The following is a 23123-nucleotide window of genomic DNA, read 5'->3' on the forward strand; positions in this document are numbered from 1 at the left end:
AAGCACTTTATTCCTGCTTCCTCAGGGCAGAATGCATGAAAAATACTCCCTGCCTAACTTTTCAGAAAGTAAAATCTGGGTTATACAAAAGTTACTTTATTCTTTTCACAATTAGAGCTGTTTATACAAGCGAAGGGAAGTCAGTTCTATCAGAAATACTAACCAGTTTTCAGCTGTTGTAAAAAATACGGTTCTCATGTTCATGTTTTTCCTACGGGATAATAGTCGTGATGATCTGTTTGAAGGTAGGCTAATTCTGTTCTTGTAAAGGAAGAAGCTAATATATGTATATTTGCATGTATAGATCTGCTTTGGAAGACCACATATGCCACACAAAGAATACATTAGTGGAAATTGACTTCTGTGTTAAATGAGTCTTTTAAAAGTTTTTCCCCCATCCTGCCTGAAGAAAGCAAACAGCTTGGTAATGAACACAGTAGGAAGAAATTAAAGTTGTGGATAAAGTGTGCTCTTTGTGAATTGTTTATTTCATTACTTAAATTCGTTGTGATATTTAAAATGTAGGGGGAAGGGAATGTTACCGCTTTCTCCTTGAAATGAACGGGGCTTTTATGGTCTCCCTCTGATTTCTTTCTTCATTATTCCAGTTTTCCTGAGCTTTTCATGGTTAATGGAAGTACTGCTCAGTAAAGCTCAAATGACATCTCTGTAGAAGCAGAAAGTCAGTTGCCTCTGCTGCTGACTCCCCCTTTAGAGGGAAGGTGTTTTAATTTTCTGATGCGGCCTCATGCCTTTAAGAGGTTAATATAGACAGTGGTGGTGTGGTTTTGGGGTAGCTAAACTTCTTAAGTTATCGCTTTTACTTATAGAAAGAGCCTTAAAAATGTACTTAAAAAGAAAAAAGAAACCTTGTGAAGATCCTAGGTATGGCAGGGAGATGTGACTGCGTACCGGGACACACGGCAGCATTCAATCAGAATGCATCTCAGGGTCACCATGCTATCCTGCCTCTCAGTCAAGGGTCTCACCTGAGAAATAGGAACAAACACATTTTACTTAGGAATCACAATTCTTCAGTATGGAATATAGAACCCATAGGGAACAGAGCAGGTGGTTGTGGTATAAATTGGAGTGAAAAATTCGTATGATGGTGGTATCTTTGAATATGTACATTTCACAAACAACAAGATACCCATTGTGGAATCCTGTAAAGAAAATATTTTCATTGCTCCTATGAACAGACTTGCAGCATTCCTGAATCTGGACGTGTATGTCTATACTACTGACCAGAGTCCACCACTGGGGATGTGTTTCGGGAAGGGTGTTTACTATGGTTTTGTATGCTGGAAGATGAGACACTTCTCTGACCTGAAGTCTTTTCCATTTACTGCAGATGTGCCATCTTCAGTTTCCTCCTGGGCAGTCTGTCATTAAGTGAGTAGAAGCTTCATCTCTCTTTTGTGGCCATCAACATACCAGCCTACGCAAAGCTACCCATCTGTGGAGGTGACTGACCCTTGGCAGAGCCAGAAGAGGTTGTCCAGGTACTAGATTTCTTGGATTTGGGTTGTGTTCTCACTTCCACTCCCCTACTCCACGCTTTACCTGCCTCATGATACTGTCCCCAACCCCAAAGTTAGCATTTGTGAAATGGATATGGCTTAGAGTCAGTGTGTACGTTTAATGTGGTCATATTTCTTTCCTCTACCCCTCAAAGAGGCTGTTTATAAATTGATGGTGTCTAGAATTGAGGAATTATGGTATTGCCTTTTTTTTTAAATTGAGCAGAAGAAAAACAAAGCATACTTAATTTCCATGAGATTTCTTAGAAAAGGTGGTCATTACTCTTGCTTATTCTAATTTGCTTACCTATATTTCTGTGAATTCGCACTTCTCCAGGTTCCTCAAAAACTGGAAATTCTGAGCCTAACGGTTCAGTTGTTAAAATGTTCACTCCTCTGTTATCGTCTCTGAAATTGTCCTTTTCTCACCACTTATTCTTCCTCCTCTCCTTTTCTTTCCCACAACCAAACTAGTTTATGAGAGGGAGTGCTTTTAAGAAGCTCAAAAATGGAAGCGTGGGGCTGACGTAGCTGAGGGGGAGGTACAGGGTGGTTAAACCAAAGAGTTTAGGAACAGTATCTGGTTTTATATGAGGGTGTGTGCATGTGTATGTGTGTGCATGTGTATGTGTGTGCGTGTGTGTATGTTTGTGTCCGTCCATCTTTCCATCCATGTGTGGGTGAGAGGAGTAGAACAAAAAAAATGGGAGAAAGTATGAATTATGTAATTAGGAGCTGGCTTTGAAAAGCCTGACTAGGCCCATAATAAAAACCGCCCTGTGCATCCTACATATATGCTGATCCTCTAGCTATAAACTCCCTAGCTCAGGTCACAAATAAAGGCATTTCTACTTTAGAAATCCTTTCACTAGAGTTCATGCCCAATTCCTCCTTACTTTCATTCCCATTATAATTATTTTTTCCATTTGAGGATGCCCGGTCTTTCTTTCTGTATCTTCCAAGAATGGCAAATACATTCTTACGCATCTTTTCACGCATACTTAGTATCTAGTACATGTTTTAATCCTAAAGGAGTCAGGAAGTTTTTGACCTACTTTATGCTTCCTCTAGTTTTCACTTTTAATCAAGCTAATGAAAGTACAGTTCAGTCCATGGGCAATTTCTTTGACTACAGTTAGACAAGAATGATCAGTTTGGATTTTTCAGAGTTGTCTCACATGCTCACTAATTTTTCTAGTCTTATGTGGCATTTCTAATTGCACTAAATTTGTGCTTATTCATTTTAAAAAAGCATGTGTTTTAAATTAGGTAATTCTCTGGCTAAAGTTCTTCTTTGAAAGAAGTTGCAAATAATTGCTACTTACTGTTTTCTCTTTAATTTTGCCTTTGCACAGAACGTTAGGAAAGCAGGACAATTCTGTAGTCTTTCCTGGACCATAAAGGTTAATCCATAGGAAGAAGCGTTTTGGCAAAAATCAGTTTGCTGTCTAAAATTAAGACTTAACTTATTAATTTGATAAGTATTTGAGCATCAAATATGCTTGATCAATAGTGGTTTGTGAAGCCAAACAAAATGGAGTTTCAGTTTTAGCCCTACCACTTCTTACCTGTGCTGTCTTGAGCAAGTGACTTAAACTCTTTGAGTCTGTTACCGACTCTCACAGGGTGATTGTCAGAATTAAGTGAAAAATATACATGAAGCTCTTAGCACAGTATTTGGCGGATGGTTAAAGCCTTGTGTTGGAAAAACAGTAGGTGCTTAATAAATGTTAGTCCTCTCTCCCTCCTTCAAGGAGTTTACAGTTTAGTGGGGGAGTGGTAATGGTAGTGGTAATGGGAGTAGGAGTGGGGCGTCGCTCGTGGCGGTGATGATGGTGGTGTAGCAGCGGGAATCGCAGAAGCAGCGACAGCAGGAGCATCAGGCGTGGCGTGTTCACCTCATGCCAGGCTGTGTTAAGTCTTGTACCTCTACTTTGTCATTTAGTCTTTGCAAGAAGTCCATGAAAAGGTATCCTTTCCCCATTTTACACAGGGACAAACCAGTAGTGGGTGGTGTGCTGGGATGGCTCCTAGGCTCCCACCAGCTCGCACGAGAGCTGATTTGCACGTCTCTTTGCAGCTCCTTCAACTGGCCCTGGTGTGAGTGTTGACACTGGTGTGAGTGTTGGTCTAGGCAAATGCTGTGGGGAGAGTGAGCGGGTCAGCTCGGATTCTTCCTCCGGAGCGACTACAGCACGTGTTGCGTATGTGACTGACTGTGACACGGATCTGTTTGCGATATGGGCCGCCAGACCCCTACAGACAGTGTTGGGCCAGGTCAGCAGAGGTGGAGATGATTTCTGTCAGGGAGGAAAGTTTAAGGTAGCCTGTGAACTAGACCTTGAAGGATGGAGAGGAGGGAAAAAAGTGAAAGCAAATGCAAGTGTCAAGGTGCAGAGGCAGGATGCAGACGCCCGTCAGAATAGTACTTGAATTCGCTTGGAGAATGGGGCCTGTTCAAGAGAGTAATGAGAGATGGGGCAGGGGAGACAGGAAAAAAACAGTAGCTAGGAGCTGTGAACATTGCTGGACTGAAGTGTTTTGAATCTGTAGTTGTTTAGAGTGAGCGGTTAAAGGTTTCTGAGCATGCAAACGAGCCAGTCCCATCACTGTTCAGGAGTGTTGCTGGAGAGGGGCGGAGAGCAGGTGCGAGAGTCCGTCTAGAGTCCAGGGGAACCTGTAAGGGGAACTTCAACCAGGAATCCCGGGGTAGGAAAAGGATCGGGGAGGAGTCTGAACCCTTGAAGAGGCAGAGTGTCCATCACTGGGAAACTGAATCCATGTGAAGGAATGTGGGTACGGGGGTTGGGGGGCTAATGAAACAATGACAGGAAGGTTCTGTGCTTAGGTTACAGATGGAAATTGGGAGGAGGCATTCGTTAGAGGCAAGGTAATAAATTTGGGTTTAGACTTAGGGATAAAAAATTCATCCTTCTATGCCTGATTATTTAAAGAAGCAAGAACTTTCCTTCTCTTTTTAGTCCAAAACCTCAGAGCAGCTTTGGACATAAAGAATGTGAGCTCCTTCCTCTCCCTGAGAGTGGTTCTGGCTGGCCGCTTCCAGAGCACACACTGCATGCAGGCCCCCTGCTCCTGACCCAGGGCTGGACCTGCTCTAGGTGCCTTCCTGTGGCCGACTTGGTGAAGCTGATCCGGGGCTTCAGCTCAGCTAGGGACCTTTTGACCTGTCAGCTCCCAGATGTTGTTCCCTTTACACAATACCCACTCTCACGTTGGGAGTCATGCGTATTTTATCTTTCATTTTTCTAATGTGTAAGGAATGTGTACATAGAGGACAACTGGATACTCTGTTCAAGGAAAAGAAAAATTCCTGGTAAAACAAAAATCACACTGATATTTATTATTTCTCCTGTTAAAGGAAAAGAGAAACTTACCTTCTAAAATCTGTTTTCAAAAAAATACCTCTCTTTTGGAAAATGATGCATAATTTGGGCTCAGGACATCTTGGCTTAAGACTTTCGATGTGTGATGCTGGGTGTTTGCTTAACCTTATTGAGGCTCAAATATCTTCTTTCAAGGGCTTAAAGGTTTAAAGGGTTGTCGAAGATTATCGTGACCTAATATAATACTATAGATCAAGTTCTGTTTTATTTTATTTTTTGACTTCTGTGTTTCCCATCTCATCTCTCTTCTCAGAGTGCCTCATGCATTTCCCATTGGCTCTTCCTTATTCAATATTGTAATTATTTACTTGTCTTTCTCTTCCCCATATTGTAAGCTCCTTGAAGACACAGATAGTGTCTTTTATCCCTATAGACTTGATACCTAGTGCAGTATTTGACACATCCCAGGTGTTTAGTAAATATTAACTGAGTGCCGATGTGTTTTTATTTTTTTATTTTATTGTTTTTTAAAAATTTTATTTATTCATTTGAGAGGAGAGTGAGAGAGAGAGATCACGAGCGGGGTGGGGGAGAAGCAGACTCCCCGTTGAACAGGGAGCCCGATGGGGGGGACTCGGTGGCCTGAGCCAAAGGTAGACATTAAACCGACTGAGCCACCCAGGCGCCCCATGAAATATCTATTTTAGATATTAGCAGTTGACTTCCCAGTAGGATAGTTGAGGATTTAGTTCTCTTTAAACATATTCCCACTCATTCTCCCCTCCCTCACCCTCTTAACACAGTTCTTTTTCAATTTTCGCTAAAAGAATAGTCAAAATTTACCGTTTTATGAATGAACGTTGTTTCCTATCAAGCAAAGTTGTACGTTAAGAGTCTAATTCCTGTTTTCTAGAACAGTTTTGTTTTTCTGGATTAACAACTGCCTAGTATTTTCTTTTGTCCTCTTCTTTATGTATGTGTCACTATTACTTTTTTCAAATGTTCCAAAGATCTGTGTCATGCTTATCGATAATTTTTCCAAATACTGCAAGAATTTCTCAAACCCTCTAATACCAGTTTCATTCCCCCCCCACCCCGGGACCCTCCCTCCCTGGCCTGGCTTCTGTGTCTAGGCCTAGTATATAACTGTTATTCTAGGGCTTCTCCTCACGAGTCCCCTGTGCTGGATCTCCTTTCTCTAGGATCACATATCTTTTTCTTATTTTCCTCTATCATTTTGCTAAAATACATGAAATTTCTCAATGGTAATACTGAGTTCTAGAAGACAGTAGAGCAATTTTCATCATAGACTTCTATTCATAACCAAACTAGACAGAATAAAAAGATTTTAAAAGGAAATGTAAAGGAATGAAATCTTGCCATTTGCAATGACGTGGATGGAACTGGAGAGTATTATGCTGAGCGAAATAAGTCAATCAGAGAAAGACATGTATCATATGACCTCACTGATATGAGGAATTCTTAATCTCAGGAAACAAACTGAGGGTTGCTGGAGTGGTGGGGGGTGGGAGGGATGGGGTGGCTGGGTGACAGACATTGGCGAGGGTATGTGCTATGGTGAGCGCTGTGAATTGTGCAAGACTGTTGAATCACAGACCTGTACCTCTGAAACAAGTAATACATTATATGTTAAAAAAAGAAGAAGAAGAAGATAGCAGGAAGGGAAAAATGAAGGGGGGGGGAATCGGAGGGGGAGACGAACCATGAGAGATGATGGACTCTGAGAAACAAACTGAGGGTTCTAGAGGGGAGGAGGGTGGGGGGATAGGTTAGCCTGGTGATGGGTATTAAAGAGGGCACGTACTGCATGGAGCACTGGGTGTTATACGCAAACAATGAATCATGGAACACTACATCAAAAACTAATGATGTAATGTATGGTGATTAACATAACATAATAAAAAAAAAGAAAAAATATAGTCATATGGTGAAGACTGGACTAATAGAGGGTCTAGATTCAAGAAAGAAGGGACTGTCAAAGTAATAGGTATATACCCTTTCCCCTGAATTAAAGAGATAAAATGCTAAACTACCAGAGATAACTTCATGGTTATATCCCTTTAACTAGACAACTAAAAAATACCCCAGAATTTTAGACCACTGTAATTTTTTAAACCCCAATTCCCTCATAAGGTTTCCTAGCATCTCTACAAAGGATTCCTTAACTTCATATTACAACAAATGATGCCAAAGTCTAGAGCATTTCTGACATATCAGGGTTTATTTTATCTGCTGTCCAAGAACAAAACTATCATGTGTAAAAACTCATTGTTTTCTGGACTTTTTTGCCTTTGTACTGTCTGATTATACATGCCTCTTAATACGTTGGTGGATATTAAGTATGAGAAAATATTAAATAAAATTAAAAGACTGAAAGCAGAAAGAATAATAATATCCAAACTGTTAAATACTTTTTTATGGATTAAAAACACATGGGCAAGTACTTGGAGAAAGAACTTCTGGGGTTGCCTTTGGGGATTGGGTTTTGGAGTGGGGCAAGGAACTGCTTTTTCTTTTAAGCTTTCCAGTACTGTCTTGCTTTGTTTTCTTTTGACCAACGCATATATTTTACTTTTAATAAAATAAAAACTGATTTAAAATTTAAAAGCATTTTAAAATAAACAAAATAAGTATTGAGGAACTAAATAGAAAAGAAAGCCTCCAAACAGACCTAATGAATATATTTTGTGTTTTTTTAGGACTTTTAAAAAACTTTTAAGTGTTTCTGAGATCAGAATGTATCTTATAACAATTCAAGTTATTAGTATTTACATTATTACCACTTATGTGTTAGTACCTTTCTCCCCCAACCAAAACTTGCAACTATTATATTTCTGGCACCTTTTGATTATGTTTTCATAGGATCAAGGAAGTGGAAATCCTTAAGTATAGGATTTTTCAGAACTCTGCTCTTCTAGGCACTAGAAGTTCTGAAGCTTTTTCAAGGTGAAATTGCTAGGCTCTGCCTTCCTCTTAGTTCTCCTTTTATTTATTTCTATATCCTCTTTACTAAGCTCCATCTTAATCTACATTATATATTTGGCAAGGCAGACTTCTTCAGTAAGTTGGTTAACTGTGGTTGGAAAAACTATATCCTGTCCTTCACCATCCACCATCCACCACTCTTTATTTCATTGGAGAGTCAAATGGGAAAAATCAAACTATGCAGGTTAGTAGAACATTTAAAAAAAGTAAAAAAAACTAAGAGAAGATAATAGGTGAATATTGTTTTTACAGTACTGGGTTGAAGAAGCCTTCTCAAAGTATCATCCAAGGTAGTGAAGGATAATGTTAATAGATTGAACTAAATAATTACTAGAAATTGTTATATTTTTAGTATAAAAATCAAGCAACATACATGAGAAAACCCTGACCATATTAAAGAGTCTTTATGCTCATTGTTAAAAAAGGTGATCAAATGACAACAAGAGAAATTCATAAAAAAGGAAATAAAATGACCTATAATATATGATAAACATTTTACTTTTGCGAATAGCTGAAGAAAATGAGTTATTTCTAGCCTCTTAAATTGGAAAACATTACAAAATAAGCTAACCCATGTTGCTGAGAATGTGGGGAACTAGACATTTTCATATACTTCAGATAGAAGCGTAGGTTGACAAAAGCTTTCTTGAAAGCAATTTTGCAGTATGTGTCATGTCTTTAAAATGAATATGTAATTGATCCTAAGGAAATAATTTTGATACATATTTTATTTGAATTTAAATCTATTTATATTTATTATGGTATTCTTATTGTAGCAAAAGACAAGATTAATCCAGATTTCCAACAATAGGTGATTTTAAAAACTATGATATACCCATTCAAAGGAATATCATGCAGCTCTGTCTTTGAGGGAAGGTCGAGAATTGGTTTTAAAGCTGTTCTCAAAAAAAGCATTTATTGTCAACTTCTAACACATTTTTGCCACATATGCTTCAATTGGAGAAACAGAGTTTACGTACTTCACAGTTTTATCAGAAAGTGGGAAATCTACTCCAGAAATACCTCAAAATGAATTAATACTGTGAGTCAAGTTATGTTAGAATTAGCTGATCCTGGGCTGGTATTGTCCATTATTTATAGATCCCAGTTACCTTTATAGAAGGTAATTGTAGAAGGCATTGCCTTTGAGCCTGAGATTCAATATTCTCTACTCCTCCTTGATACCACTGACTCTTAGCTGTCCCCAACAGAGCATGCCCAGCCATGCTCAGACAGCCATGTGCATGTGACAAGAGTGCTTACTTGATCTGCAGGCTGTAGCAGCAGCTTCCTTCTAATTATATCATAGTGATACAGTCATGAGGCAGAGATTGGTTCAATATCCTCACTTTTCTGGGCTGTGTTTATTCCCTGATGGTTCTTCGGTAGTGTTGTCTGGCTCTGTAATGGAACCACCTTTCAAGCAAATGTGTGATGTCTTAATTTGAACCCTGAATGGACTCCCCTTGCTTCCCAAAAATCTAGTCCAGTTTGATGGTTCTAATGATTCTAATAGAATCATTGAACATATACTTAAGTTTATGTTCTTCTTAAGGACATTTACCATGTTAACAAAGGGATATATAAAAAAGGAGATTCCTAAATGGCCCAAGCTAAACAAATTGGTTTAAAACTAGCGAAGTGGAGCCATGATGGGTTCCAGAAATGACCATTCGGGTCATGAGGAGTGAGAACTGTTCTCAATCTAGGATCTTCTAGTTATTTCAGGGTCATCAGAATCCAGTTTAATGTTGGCATCAAGGTCACTAACTAGCTTCAGGCCTGGATTAAGAGGCACAAATGTAGCCTCACACAATGAGGTAAGGGGAACTTACCCACTGATCCTCCATATTTGACTTTGTACTGGATCATTTGGCACTAATTCCTGTTTTTTGGCTAGCTATTGCTATGAAACAAATCAGCTCAAAATGTAGTAGCTTAAAACAGCAATTATTTTATTAATTTTTGTGGTGTCTGTAGGTCAGGAATTTGGATGCGTTTTGGCTGGATGATTCTGGCATGGGGTTTCTCAGGCATCTGCAGTCAGATGGTGGCTGGACTGGGACGGCAGGGGTCTGGTGCTGCCGGAGCCCACTGGGGCATCTCTGTTCCTTCATGTAGTCTCATTTAGTACGTTCACATGCGATTTCCACATGGACTAATTTGGGCTTCCTCAGCATGGTGGCTTCCATGAGAGCATTTGGACTATGTACGTGGTCAGGGCTCCCAGGTGAGCACGTCCATTCTCAAAGCAGACAATGCATTAGCTTTTATGACCCAACCCCAGAATCCTCTCAAGCTTCTCTTCTGCCATATTCTGTTGGTTATGAGCCACTTCCAAGTCCACACACTCAGGGGAAGGGAATTAGACTCCACCTCTCGAAGGGGAGTGGCAAGGCTCCAGGAGAGCCTGTGGGATGACACATATTATTGTGACCATCGTTAGAAAATACACTTTGTCGCACCTGGCCCATCAGTCAAGCTCTCCAGGGCCACTGAGTTCAGTGTGGAAGAGCTTTTGTAATCTCAGATAAGCAAAGGCAAGTTTTTGTATTTGGAAGGGGATTTGGGGAGCGTGGGGAATAGTCATTCTTCGATTAAAAAAAAACATATATAGAGAGCAAGTTCTGTTTGGCCTAATTTCCATGTTTGCTGTGATAGAGATGGGTGTATGTAAAGGATAGGTGTATCTATATAAGCGATACCTTGGCACAACTTATGATTACTCCTGCTCGGGCTTAACAAATAAAGAAATGTGGTTCTGACTCTTTATTACTGAGTGACTGGAGAACTGTTATCAGTGGATCATTTTCAACTTTAGTACAGTGACAAGTAGTATTTGTAAAGGAGTAAGTTCTGTATCAAGTGTTTAATATTCATATTTTAAGGACATCTAAAGTCATGATCACTAAGCATTGAGATTTTACCAAAGTGGAACAAAAGTAAAGTGAAATAATGAATAAAATAAAATCTAGTGATATCTGGAAATAAGAGCTCACTGAACAAATACAAGATTGGTGGGTCATAGTGGGTATCATTTCCTCCCAGTTTGATTCCTAGTTGTTCTCTCTGTTGGGTCTCTTGCTCTGCTTACTCTAGCCATGGAACAAATGGCACTTCAGCCATCAAAGTAGGAATCCAGAAGTTAATGGAAGACTCCGTCTGTCTCCAACTGCCCCAGTAGCTTCCACACCTTCACCACCGTAGCTGCTTCCTAAGTGGTGTCCCTGTTCTAATCTATTCTCTTGTCAGCCAGAGAGATCTTACCAGGTCACTCTGCTAAAAGGTCTCTTAATGGCTCTTTGGCTCTTCGTTTCTTAACTGATAAAATCTGAACTCCTTGACAAGGTACTCAGGGACCTACATGATCTGGCTCCTGCCTACCAGGCATTTCCTGTCCCTTCTCCTCTCACATTTTTTGGTCCATTAAAATAAACTACAGACCCTTTATTTTAACACCTTCATGCTTTTGTTCAAACAGGAATGCTTTTTCTAGGCCCTTTGCTTGGCACCTTCTCTTCCAGGAAGCATTTGTTAATTACGAGGCCTGTCTTCTGTGCCCCCATGCCACTCTGTCCATCATACCAGCCAGCCCACATGGTCTGCTTTCCCCACTACCCTTTGAATTCTCTGAGGGCAGCGACTGTTACCCTGTGTCTTCAGAATTAGCACAGTGTCAGCAGCAAGCAGGAATTTAATAAAACTTGGAATAGAATAAAATTAAACAAAAAGTGAACAATGGTTCAGCAATATGACATTCTCATTTCAGTGGGAGTTGTGGTACTTGTATAGCAGCAGTATTAAAAGAGTAGGATCCTGAGGATCTGCCAGGTGGGACTGGGTTCCTCACCAGAGCTTTCTTGGTTTCTGAGAGCTGCAGCCCAAAGGGGGCTGCGAAGTGAGGGTGGAAGCTTGGATCAGGTTCAGAGGAGTCCTCAAGGCTCTAAAGATGAAACCTACAGTGTCCAAGGAAAGGAAATTTTTTTTTTTAAAGATTTATTTATTTATTAGAGAGGGAGAAGAGAGCGCGTGCACCAGTGAGAGGCAGAGGGAGAAGCAGACCCCGCCCCTGAGCAGGGAGCCCAATGCAGGACTCGATCTCAGGACCCTGAGATCATGACCTGAGCTGAAGACAGGTGCTTAACCGACTGAGCCACGCGGGCAACCCTTAAAGATTTTTTTTATTTTTTTATTTTTAAGTAACCTCTACACTCGACATGGGGCTTGAACTTACAACCCCGAGATCAAGAGTTGCACGCTCTACCGACTGAGCCAGCCAGGTGCCCAGGAAAGGATATCTTTTTTTTTTTTTTTTAAGATTTTGTTTATTTATTTGACAGAGAGAGACACAGCGAGAGAGCGAACACAAGCAGAGGGAGTGGGAGAGGGAGAAGCAGGCTTCCCGCTGAGCAGGGAGCTCGATGCGGGGCTCCATCCCAGGACCCCGGGATCATGACCTGAGCCGAAGGCAGACGTTCAACGACTGAGCCGCCCAGGCACCACCAGGAAAGGATATCCTTAAGGCTAGAGAAGAAAAAGTCAAAGTGTAGCTTGATAATGGCATCCAAATTTTAAAAATTCATCTTCACTGAAGATGGGCATCTCCTAGGGATCAGGGGCATGGACCATGGCCTTAATCAGTAGAGGAAGAGATTTAAACAAAGATTTCCTGACAGTGAAGCTTATAAAGTGGGACAGATTGCTTCTGGAAATTAAGAAATCTGCCCTTTTTTGAGCAGGGGAAGACAGGAGCAGGAGACTAAAGGGTGGGAGGAAGCTTCCACAAACTCAAGTAGGTCTGTCAAATGTGGGAATGGCTTTTTGCAAATCCCGTAAATCAGTGATTTTTCAAATGCTGACTTTACATCATAGTACAACATTTACAACATTTCACTCATTTTTGCCTAGAAGAAATGCTGAATTTATGAGCATACAGTGAAAAGGACCTTTTCTAAAGTGCAGTCAGTTGGTGATGATGCTTGATACTAGCTATTTCTACTTTTACTTGCTGTAAAGGATCTGTTAAAGAAAGGAAAAAACTTTTTTTTTTTTTTTTTTTAATAACTTGCTGATTGATCTTAGGTAACACTTGTGGCAAGATAGGATTGTTAGCTCTGCTGTCTGGAAAAATTGTGTGTCTCTGTTCGTTGCTTTTATGCTGGCACTTTCCTCCTTTCTAATATTTAAATACCATATAGCAGCACCACAAAGATGTTCAAATGTTACTAGTGGAAACCGCAGTAGCAGTTAAAATTACTGTATATTTCTTTTCTATGTCAGTAAAAGGAATTGGGTTTCTTTGGAATGGAAAATGCTCTTATGTATCTTTTGCAAAATTTAATTTATTAGTTCTTTCTCTTATAGTCCCTTTCATTTTTTTTTCTTATATAATAAAGAATCATTAAAAGAAACACATATAAACTCTACAAGGTTTTGTTTTCTTATACTGTAAGGCTAAGAATAGTTTAAGGGGAACCAATCCACATGCTTTAATCCATATGAGGGAAAAAGATTTTGTAAATGTTTCTCTTCAAAGTACTAAAAGTAAATGAAGGTTAAAGGGGGAGGCTAAAAAGAAAGCCTTATTAATGGGAAATACATTCTGATAAATCAAACTGATTCCAATCTTAATAGTCAGTTTAAATAATAGAATTGGCTAATAGTATCAAATTAGGATTAAAGAAAGGGATAAAAATCTATTTCCACAAGTTGTTTCAAAACAAGGCATTCACTGGCTGATGCCGTATGATATCAATCTGATTATACCGTACACAATAAAGCATGCCCTACGATAAAATCCTGCTGGGAGGTGTGTTTAATCAGATGCCTTTGATATTATTTGAGCTAAAGCTACTGTGGGCTCAAAAGAATCAAAGAAAAAATCTTTAACTCCCGCAATCAATCTTAATCTACTGTGGATGCTGGTGCTCTACACATACCCTATCCTAATCTACTCTCAAACATAAGCATGAGCTAACTGGTTGGGATTTCAGATTTGTCTTTTCAGAAGCCACAAACAGAAATTTGTTTTGCTTAATAACCATGTTCTACACTGACTGTTCATTCCTAAGCTTCTCACAAATCAAGTCAAGATAAAGATTTTCTGTTGGCAGGAATTTTAATGGACACTGGTGAGTACAATTAACAGCCATCCAATAATAATTTAAAATTACTGTCTTAGCTAGCTTTGTTTGCCTCCCACAGGAACTAAATCAACACTTGCACTTCCCAAGACAATCTTTATGTGTCATTGCCCAATTTTAAACCAGATTTTGTGAAGCTATGTCCTGGAAATAACAGACGACATGAAAAGTTTTATAACTTACTTTTCTCCTTCTTCCACGGAGTGCACTATATTTGCATTTTCCTGAGCTTGTCACTTTAGTTGTGGAGTTCACTTCAAGCTGCCAGCTTCCAGTGTATGTCAGAACAACTTAAAGTGGTCCTCCCTCTGCCAGTTTGAAATTGGTCCTTAAATTATAATCAGCTCCAACGGAGGCTGCTGGAGGTAGGGAATTTAGTTCAGTAACTTTGAGGGGAGAAGGCTGCCCCGGCTAAAGCTTTCTTTACCCCTCTGCCAGTGCCATGGGGTTGGAAGACATCTCGGGGGAGTAAGGCCCAGCCAGCCACCAAGTTGCTGATGCAACCTAAAGCTACTTGGGAAGGGAAGGAGAACAAAAGGCATCACTTATGTTAGGTGATTAGCGGCAAATGATGTATGGGGGTGGGAGGGAGCCTGGCGTACACAGGGGAGGGGGGCTGGCAGTTGCCCTTGTCTAGAAGGGGGAAGGACAAAGAATGCTGTCCCTGAGCATTGGAGGCCCTGGGGGATTTCTTAACAGAATCAAACGGCAGAGGACTATTAGCAGCCTGGTACAGTAAGAGCTCAAGTTCTTTGGACGTGTTGGCCTCACAGACAGCTGAAAATACCTAGTGGCAAATACCTATCAGCTACTTACGTATTTCAGAAATGAAAGATAATGGGAAGGTGAACAAATTGCACATCTTTTCCACTACCATTGCTCAGGGTTTCCAGTAAGTACAAGCAGTGTCTCAGCTGAGCTGCTCTTTCAAATTATTGTTAATTAAATAATACTCCCTAAGAAATCTGTCATTACCGGCAGCCAGGAATGGGTTTGTTTAGTTTGCTTGAGGCTATTAATGCTCCAGCAAACGGGCTCTTAATTGCCAGACGAGGTAATTTCATTGGGGGTTGTAGTTCACGTTTCCCAACAATTTTATGGTATATTTTATATCTTAAACTTTTCCTTTTTGTTTCTCTGTCTGGAGTTGAGTTCTCTAATGCTTCATCCATTGAATTAGCCATTCTCCGTAATGGAAAAAATGCGTGTTATTGAATCTGTAATTTCCCCCCCCATTTCCATTATGACTAAAGAGAAGCAACTAATAACGGATTTTAAAATTAATTTTCCCCTGCTCATTTCATTACTTATCCTTTGAAATAAGTGACTTTTGCTGGGAGAAATGATTTCTGGGATGTCACAGATGCAACTCTGACATTTCTTCTTGTCAACTGTTTTCCTAGTAGACAGGAGTGTTGGACGGGTAGAACAATTATCATTAGACATAGTTGAAAGGGGGAAAGATGAGGGTATTCGGCTCCAGAGGAGAGATGTGCCGTGGCCTAGAATTTGAAGTGACCTTATCGTCAAACATTTTCTTTCTGTTCATAAGCAGAGAATAAGGACAAATATGAAGAAAAAGTCACCTTTTTTTCAGTGTTATAAAAGCCTCCATATGCCATTTCGAAAAGAAGTGCTTTTTCAGCCTTTTCTTAAATGACCTCTTTTCATCATAATATAATCTATTTTTTTCACCTTTTGACCGGTACTTTGGTTTTCTAATAAAACTATGTACTTGTTTCAGAGGAATTACACTTTAGAATGCATCTTGGTGGTATTTCATCCAAGTTTCATTTGGTTGAATTAATGTGTAGGAGAGAGAGCGGGGGGAGAGAGAGAGAGAATAGTAGAAGCGAGAGTCACATAATCCAACCTCCAGGTGTAACTTTCTTCAGTTTCATATTTCAGTATCATTAGAGTAACTTTTATCTGTGATAAAAGCATAATTTAGCTGGATAGTACTAAAACATATATATATCTCCACATTTTATCAGTGATTTACTGTCCTGTGGTCAAAATAGTTTGCTTTCTTCCTCTTCGCCAAGTGCACGTTTTGTTATCTGGTGTCACTTGATAATTTTTCCTTCTCCTGTTTCCACCGCCCCCCCCCCCCCCAGGTTCTTGTCTCTCTTTTTCCCATTAAGATGTGAATGGGCAGGCATCTCAGCCAATATGTCTATACATGGCTGAATACACTTGGAGAAAAGCAGGGTCTCCTTTTGTCTGGACCCTGGATGGCTGCGTGTCATTCCGCACCAACGGGCAGGGCCTCCCTCACAGTAGGAATTTTGTAATAATTGCCAGAACAAATTGAGCTAGGCTTATCAGTTCCTTTCCTTTTTCAGTTGGAAAATGGAGGGAATGGGAGAACAAGGCCATTTTTGACCAATGACAATACAGCATAGAAATAGATTGGATACAGCTAGTGCCCAGTCGTGTTGTAGACAACAGTCATCCATGTACACAATATATTGTGTACAGAGATGATAAGATGTTACCCCCACAGTCATCAAGCTAACTGAGCCTTGTTTTCCCCACATGCTCTGGGCATTCTGCTATGTACGATCTGCCTTTACCGCAGTAGGCAGGGGGAGTGGGTGGAACTTATATGCAGACAGTTGGCAGAGGCAAGCAAACACAGGTGTGACTGGTTGGTCCTTGTGTTCTTTTTGCACATTGTATAGACCAACAGAGGTAATAAAATACTCAAGTTGTTTTACAGTAGGGAGCAATGAGAAAAACAGTCTTTGGGAAGAAAGTTGAATATAGGGGAAAAAAATTCATTTAAAAGTCGATATATATTTTTTTCCTATACAAATTTTTTATCAGAATCTCTATGAACTATATATGATATGTGATACTGTCACCGTATCTAGATACACTGATATCTGATAACCTGATATCATATATGATATCTGCAATGTATCTAGATCCTTCTCTGTGTTTGCTATGTATTTATGTGTGTGTGTTTGTGACTACATGTTTTTATTCATTAATTCCACATATATGGATGTAGCTGGAAACTATAATGTACATATGGAGATGTAAATGCAAACATGCAATAGCAGAGATGATTTTCATTTTATATATATATATATATATATATATGTAAAAATATATGTATATTCATACTCCAAAGCTTGATTCTAAATCTACAAGTACCACGTGTTCCCTTCTGGGAATCTTTCCACCTTAACAAGAGACTGCGTTGGGCTTGAGGGTATCCTGTGCACCCATGGCTCTGTATGGGGTTGTCACTACAGGTCGGTTGGGAGGCAGGGCCTTTGGTAAACTGGGCAGCCAGTCTGGTGTAGCCGAACTGCTAACGCAGCCAGGCCACCTGGCCGTGTGACAGCCCAGCCTATATTTTTAAAAATACTGCTATTTAAATAAATTGTGTGTGTGTGTGTGTGTGTGTATGAGAGAGAGAGAGAGAGAGAGAGAGAATGAGAATCCCCATTCAGTGGGGTTAAGCTTTGCTCAGCTGCTTCCAAAGCAACTGGAGGTAGACAAGACAAGGCGCCACAGCCAACTGAATGGCTTTCCATCTGCCCTCTGCTTTGCTTGGAAATAACCAGCCAGACCAACGGTTTTTGCTTTGTTCGTTTTTTTCCTCTGGTCTGAAGCGGAGGCTGACATGAAACAAACATGGCATTTCCTTTTGAAAATTGGATTCTGAAATTGGCCTCATCTTTCCAGAAGCACAGTGCTATTGCAGTTTCTTCCCAGTTTTGTAAATGTCATAAACAATTTGTATATAAAGCTCCAAATTTGGAGGCAGTTACCACATTAGGTTTTTGCGATTTTTTCCGGGGAGGTGTTTGGTTTTTGGTGGTCATGAAAGGATACGGTGTAGCGGGATGCATGGAAGTGGTTTTCCCTGCACAGAGAGATGAAGAAAATGGGGTAACAAACTAATAATAAAGAACACGTTTGCCGGGCTTTTATTAGCAGTTTTAAAGGAGACACGGTAAAATGTGAAGTCATGCAAATGTGGCTTCTTGAAGAACTTCATTAGCATCACCCAGAAGCTATAGTTTACAATAAATGCCACTGGGGCCCGCATAGGTCATGGCTCGTGGCCAGCTCACTGCAATCGAAGTGATGCTTACTGTAAGGCGAGTCCCCTGGACACGATGTATGAGGTACGGATGACAGTACATTATCTAAACCACTTGCACTGTAGTGATTTGAAATTGGAAGACTTTTAATGGAGCAAGCAGGGAAAAAAAAAGCTGCTAGAGGAATGCCATCTATTAAGGTCTCCTGGCAGAGACACCACATATGCTTATCTTTAAAAGGAGAGGTAAGGGGGCGCCTGGGTGGCTCAGTCGTTAAGCGTCTGCCTTCGGCTCAGGTCATGATCCCAGGGTCCTGGGATCGAGCCCCGCATCGGGCTCCCTGCTCGGCCAGGAGCCTGCTTCTCCCTCTCCTTGTGTTCCCACTCCCCCTGCTTGTGTTCCCTCTCTAGCTGTCTCTCTCTCTCTCTCTGTCAAAAAAAAAAAAAAAATAAAAGGAGAGGTAAGGAAAAGAACGTTTTTAGATGAGAGTCACCAATATTCTTTAATACCTTGCTCTCCTCCTTCCCAAACACACACACACACACACACACACACACGCGCACATACACATGTGCACGCACATGCACCCCTGTACACAGAAGTGAAGAGATTTCCCTCACCCGTAACACCTTTAGCATGTCTTGATGTCTTGAATCTTTAGGGATTATAAGGAAAAAAAGCTGTTTTAGGGTGAAATAAGGATGGGAGAATCCTGGTTACCAAGATTGTCATTTCCGTTCTCCACGCACGCAGTGAAAAGGCAAGCTATGCAATTTTAACTCTGTTTTACTTTGAACTTGTGATGTAGTCATGGCTGGTCTCACAGACACAGTTAAGGCATATCGACTTAATAATGAGAGCAATCAGTAAGAAGGGCCATGTGCTATCTACAGGATCGGATTCTCCAGAGGAGGCAACTGGACGTGACGTGCAGCCGGATCACCTGGGTTCTAATCTCAGCTCCGCCATTTACAGGCTGTATGAATTTGGGCAAACAGTAAACCTTTTTGTGTTTCCCTGTCACGTACGAAACAGAGCTGATCGTAGCTAGTTTATAAATCTGCTGCCTAAGTCATTGTAAGTGAAGTAAGGGAAAGGCCTTGGTACACTGTAAGTCCTAAATAAATACTAGTTATTAGTACTAGTGGGAGAAACACCATGGACTGTGGGATCAGGCAGAATCGGGTTTACATTTATCTCTGTGGGTTTTTTTTTTTTTTTCCAAATTATTTCATCTTTCTGAGGCTCAGAGAGTTTTTCCAATCTATGGAGTTGTAGGGTTGCCCTAAGGATTAAATCATCTCCTGTCTGCAACATGCGAAGCATAGTGTGTGAAACAAAACAGGTGCTCAAGGAAAGTTTCTTTCCAAAAGTAGAAAAGACAACACTCCTGCGGTGCAAACTATAAAGCCTTTTCTCATAATTGCTTGCATCTTTTCCTGAGGTTTTTTTTGGGGGGCGGGCAATTAATCTGTCCAACTGCGGATTTCATATTACTTAGTCAGGAGTGGTGATTTCCCTAAAGGTATTGAAGTTGCAAATCCTATATTTGGTGGATAGCAGAAAATGGACACTTGTAGATGAGATGTAAAGTTCTACCTGGCTTGTCAAAAGGACACTCTATTCTTGACACATTTTTTGGGAAAAACAGACCAAAATACCCCAAACATGCTTCTTCACTGTGACTATGTAGAAATTGTCAGATTCTCACGAGGAGAGGAAGGAAAATTATGCCACCAAAGTCTCTCCAAATATAGAAAAAATATGAAACATATTTTCCAGTGAAATAATTTGCACATAATTCTAACAGTAGACTCTGAAGGGGGTGTCTTAGCAGTATGTCTCCCAAATGGCAGACTCACCACTATGAATGGAGCCTCTTATTAGAGACTGTCCCAGATGCCTTTTGGGGTCCCTGTGTAGCATATGTCTGTCTTGTTTAAGAACTGCTTCTGGGTCCCAAAGCCTGGGACCCTCCTGCGGCCTTGTTCATAACAAAAGACTATGTCCCTCTCCCAGGCTGAAACTGTTTAGAACAGGGTGGATATCTTGAGTCAAGGTGGGCCAGACAGCTTCTCTTTCTTGGGAATGTGGACCTGGGATGTACAGGGTGGATGGGATGCTGTGTCCTGCAGAGGCTGTGCAAAGGAAGAATGGCAGAGAAGAGAGACACAAGGAAGGCACAAGACCTCTCTCTTCCCAGTTCCTGTCCCTTGGGAGGCTGAGCTGAACCTCCTGCCTTTGGATTCTGTGAGATACCTCTGTAACCATGCACTCACTCATTTTCCCCATTTCCTTAAAACTAGCTTGAGGAAACCAGTTTTGGTTATCTCAGACCAAAACTTTACTAGCAGGAATTATATCTGTCTCGTGGAAAACTGTCCTCAAGTTGTGGGAAGAATAGTTCACGATTTTCATAGAGTTAATCCTCTCTCCCACCCCCTCGATCGTTTTGAGCACCTTTATTACTAAGATGACCTGCAGAAGGTAGAGTCATAACAAGACGGCCTTGATAGAGATGGCGGTGATGTCATGAGCTACATATTCTGTAACTTTGCATGACTGGAACATCATGTCATGGAAAGATTTATGAATACTAATTTTTAAGAAATATACTATGATGCAGCATTTAAATAAAATAGTAAGTTTCCATTGTTAAATGTTAGAAAATAAGTTTGAACATTTGTGAGATAACTAGGGTAGAATTTTTTTTTTTTTTTTGTAAAAAGATGGGTAGACAATCACTCTCAGAGTTGTTTACGTGTTGTAAATCTTGTATTTGTATTTATTTCAAAAAGTGATTCATTACTCTTCAAACGGTGAAAAGAACTGCTTGCTGTTCCTAGGAAATATGTCTTTATTCAGCTTTGTATTGTTTAGGTGATGAGTACACCTGCTTTTTAGGGCAGATCCTCATGTATGTGGGTGGGTTACTGAGATTTTCTGTAGAATTAGAATGAGCATAGTTTTTATTGACTTCGCACTCACAAACATCACCTTCCATTTGTTTTTTTGGTGCTTTGATCTACTGTGCTGTTCAAACTTCTTGTTTCATTTCAATATTAATTTTTAAAATGAGCCATTAAAATTCACCTGAGTTGATGACAAAATTCCAAGCCATTAATTCTCTCTGAACATTAAGAATCGTTTTATTTCCAAAATATGAAAATTTAAAAATGCTTTGGAAATCTAATGTCAATTCAGTCTTGCAAACCTGGTAACTAAACGATCCAGGGTTCTTATTGCCATTTCTGTTTTATTTTCTTCATTATGATGGGAAATAATGTGCGTTACTAGCAAAAGGTCCACACAGTTAGAAAGTGGGGATGGTGCCATTCTTTGTAGGAAGATGGCAGTTGTAATTATCAGATGCAAAGTTATGGTTGAGAGAAGCCCGAAGGCTAGAGGATGAGTACAGTTAATAGATTTGGTGCTCTTCTTTGCTTTTTATGCCTTGCTTTTTGGTAGCTGTAGGAGTATACATGTGGAGAGTAATGAGCGCCAGAGCCTTTGACAATGACCCTATTTTCAGTTTCAATTTTAAAAAATACCAGGTGATGTTTTGGGCAGCCAGGCCAGCGAGCATCCTGACAAAATCTTCTCTAGGATTTACTTTGGAATTGATGTTGTCTTCCACGACAAGGCTTATTTTGAAATGATTGATCCCATTTGTGGATATTATCATTTCCTCAAGTTAGTTACAAATCAGAATTAGTGTGCTACAGTGGTAAATACTGTTGAGGATTTTCTAAATAGGTTCAGTGGTTCCATAGACGTTTTAGTAAGAATAATTCACATCCAGCCCGTGATGGAGGTTCCAGCTGCTTTCCCCTCAACCTCAACTTCAACTTCAGCTCTGTGCCTGGTTCATTAATGTCTGCTTGCAAATTGGAGGGCTCTGGCTATTTTTCACTCTGATGCTGATGTTTCCTCCTAGTCCCAGATACTGGTAAATGGGTGTGGTGGCTTTCAGCCTCCCATGTGGTGTCAAGTGACCGCCCACATTCATTCTCCACCAGTGTTTTGATCAGGGACCCAAGTGAGGATAGTTTTGACGGGTAACTGTCAGCTCCTGTGGCACGCTGTGCCCTGGCTGGTGTTCCCAAACTGCTAGGGTTGAACAGCGTATGAATCGAAGCATCCATAACACACATGGAAGGGGATTGCCTGGTCTTTGCTGCAGTGTAATGAGGACAGAGGGAGGGCATGTTGGTGGGGGGGTATCAGGGTTGAGGGGTGCAACTGGGTTAGCACAGGAAGAACAATGAGGAAAGTGATACTTCACACTTCAGGAAGATGTTAAACTTATTTTTTACCTTGTTAAACCACTAAACTGTTCTTCCCTCAGATATTCCTTTGCATTTTTTTTTTTTTTGAAAGTTAGGAATAGTTGACCATGCTGCATAAGCAGAAAACTCTGAGCTTATATAAAGCATATAATGATGTCATCAATAAAATTAAAAAAACGAAATTGCCAGAGTGGTACATATTTAATTACGCACGCCTCTCGCTGTGCTCTATGGTAATAATGGCAAGCAAATCACAGAAACAGTGTAGCTGGTATTACTTTTAATAGGGAAGGGAACTAATATTTATTGAATTCCTAATATCTGCCGGGCTCCATGCTGGGTGCTTTACATATGTTATCTCATTTAATGTGTAGCTAAACAAGGCATTTCCAGGGCCCAGTGTGCTTAGAGGAGGCAGAGGTTACACTTCCAGGCCCTTCGGTAGACCCACGATTCTCTTTCCTTTGGCAGAGGCACTTATTTTCCCAGTGGTCCAGGGTCCTTTTGCCTTCTCCCCTATTTGGGAGTTTGGACTCTCTGGGCCCTGGAATCTTAGCTCCAGGTGGAGGCAGTGAGGACACAGCTCCTTCCTTCCATACCGTATCTCACCTTCAAGTTTCACTAAGGGCTGGGTGTTGTGCTCCAGCCTCCAGATTGGAATTCTCTGTGAATACAAGGAAGCAGAACCCAAAGTAACTCGTTGCCTGAGTTTGAGGGAACGTGAATAGGAAACTCACTGCAGTCCCCAGCTCCGCTG

At 40.6% G+C, this 23123-nt stretch overlaps 1 protein-coding gene across 5 annotated transcripts in view; it reads right to left on the minus strand.

Annotated features, from left to right (window-relative positions):
* The window catches only part of CDH20 (cadherin 20), a 203615-nt gene that overhangs the window by 58229 nt on the left and 122263 nt on the right, over positions 1-23123 (minus strand). Inside the window, exon 2 of one of the 5 annotated variants that reach the window (XM_036089878.2) lies at positions 14200-14375. The exons of 3 other annotated variants lie outside the window; for them this stretch is intronic. The gene's annotated coding sequence lies outside the window, so the exon portion shown is untranslated. Of the gene's footprint in view, positions 1-912; positions 990-14199; positions 14376-23123 lie in introns of those variants that run through there. One more of the 5 variants, XM_036089879.2, reaches the window with a different exon arrangement.

This window comes from Halichoerus grypus, chromosome 13 (assembly GCF_964656455.1).
Source record: "Halichoerus grypus chromosome 13, mHalGry1.hap1.1, whole genome shotgun sequence".
NCBI classification, from domain to species: Eukaryota; Metazoa; Chordata; class Mammalia; order Carnivora; family Phocidae; genus Halichoerus; species Halichoerus grypus.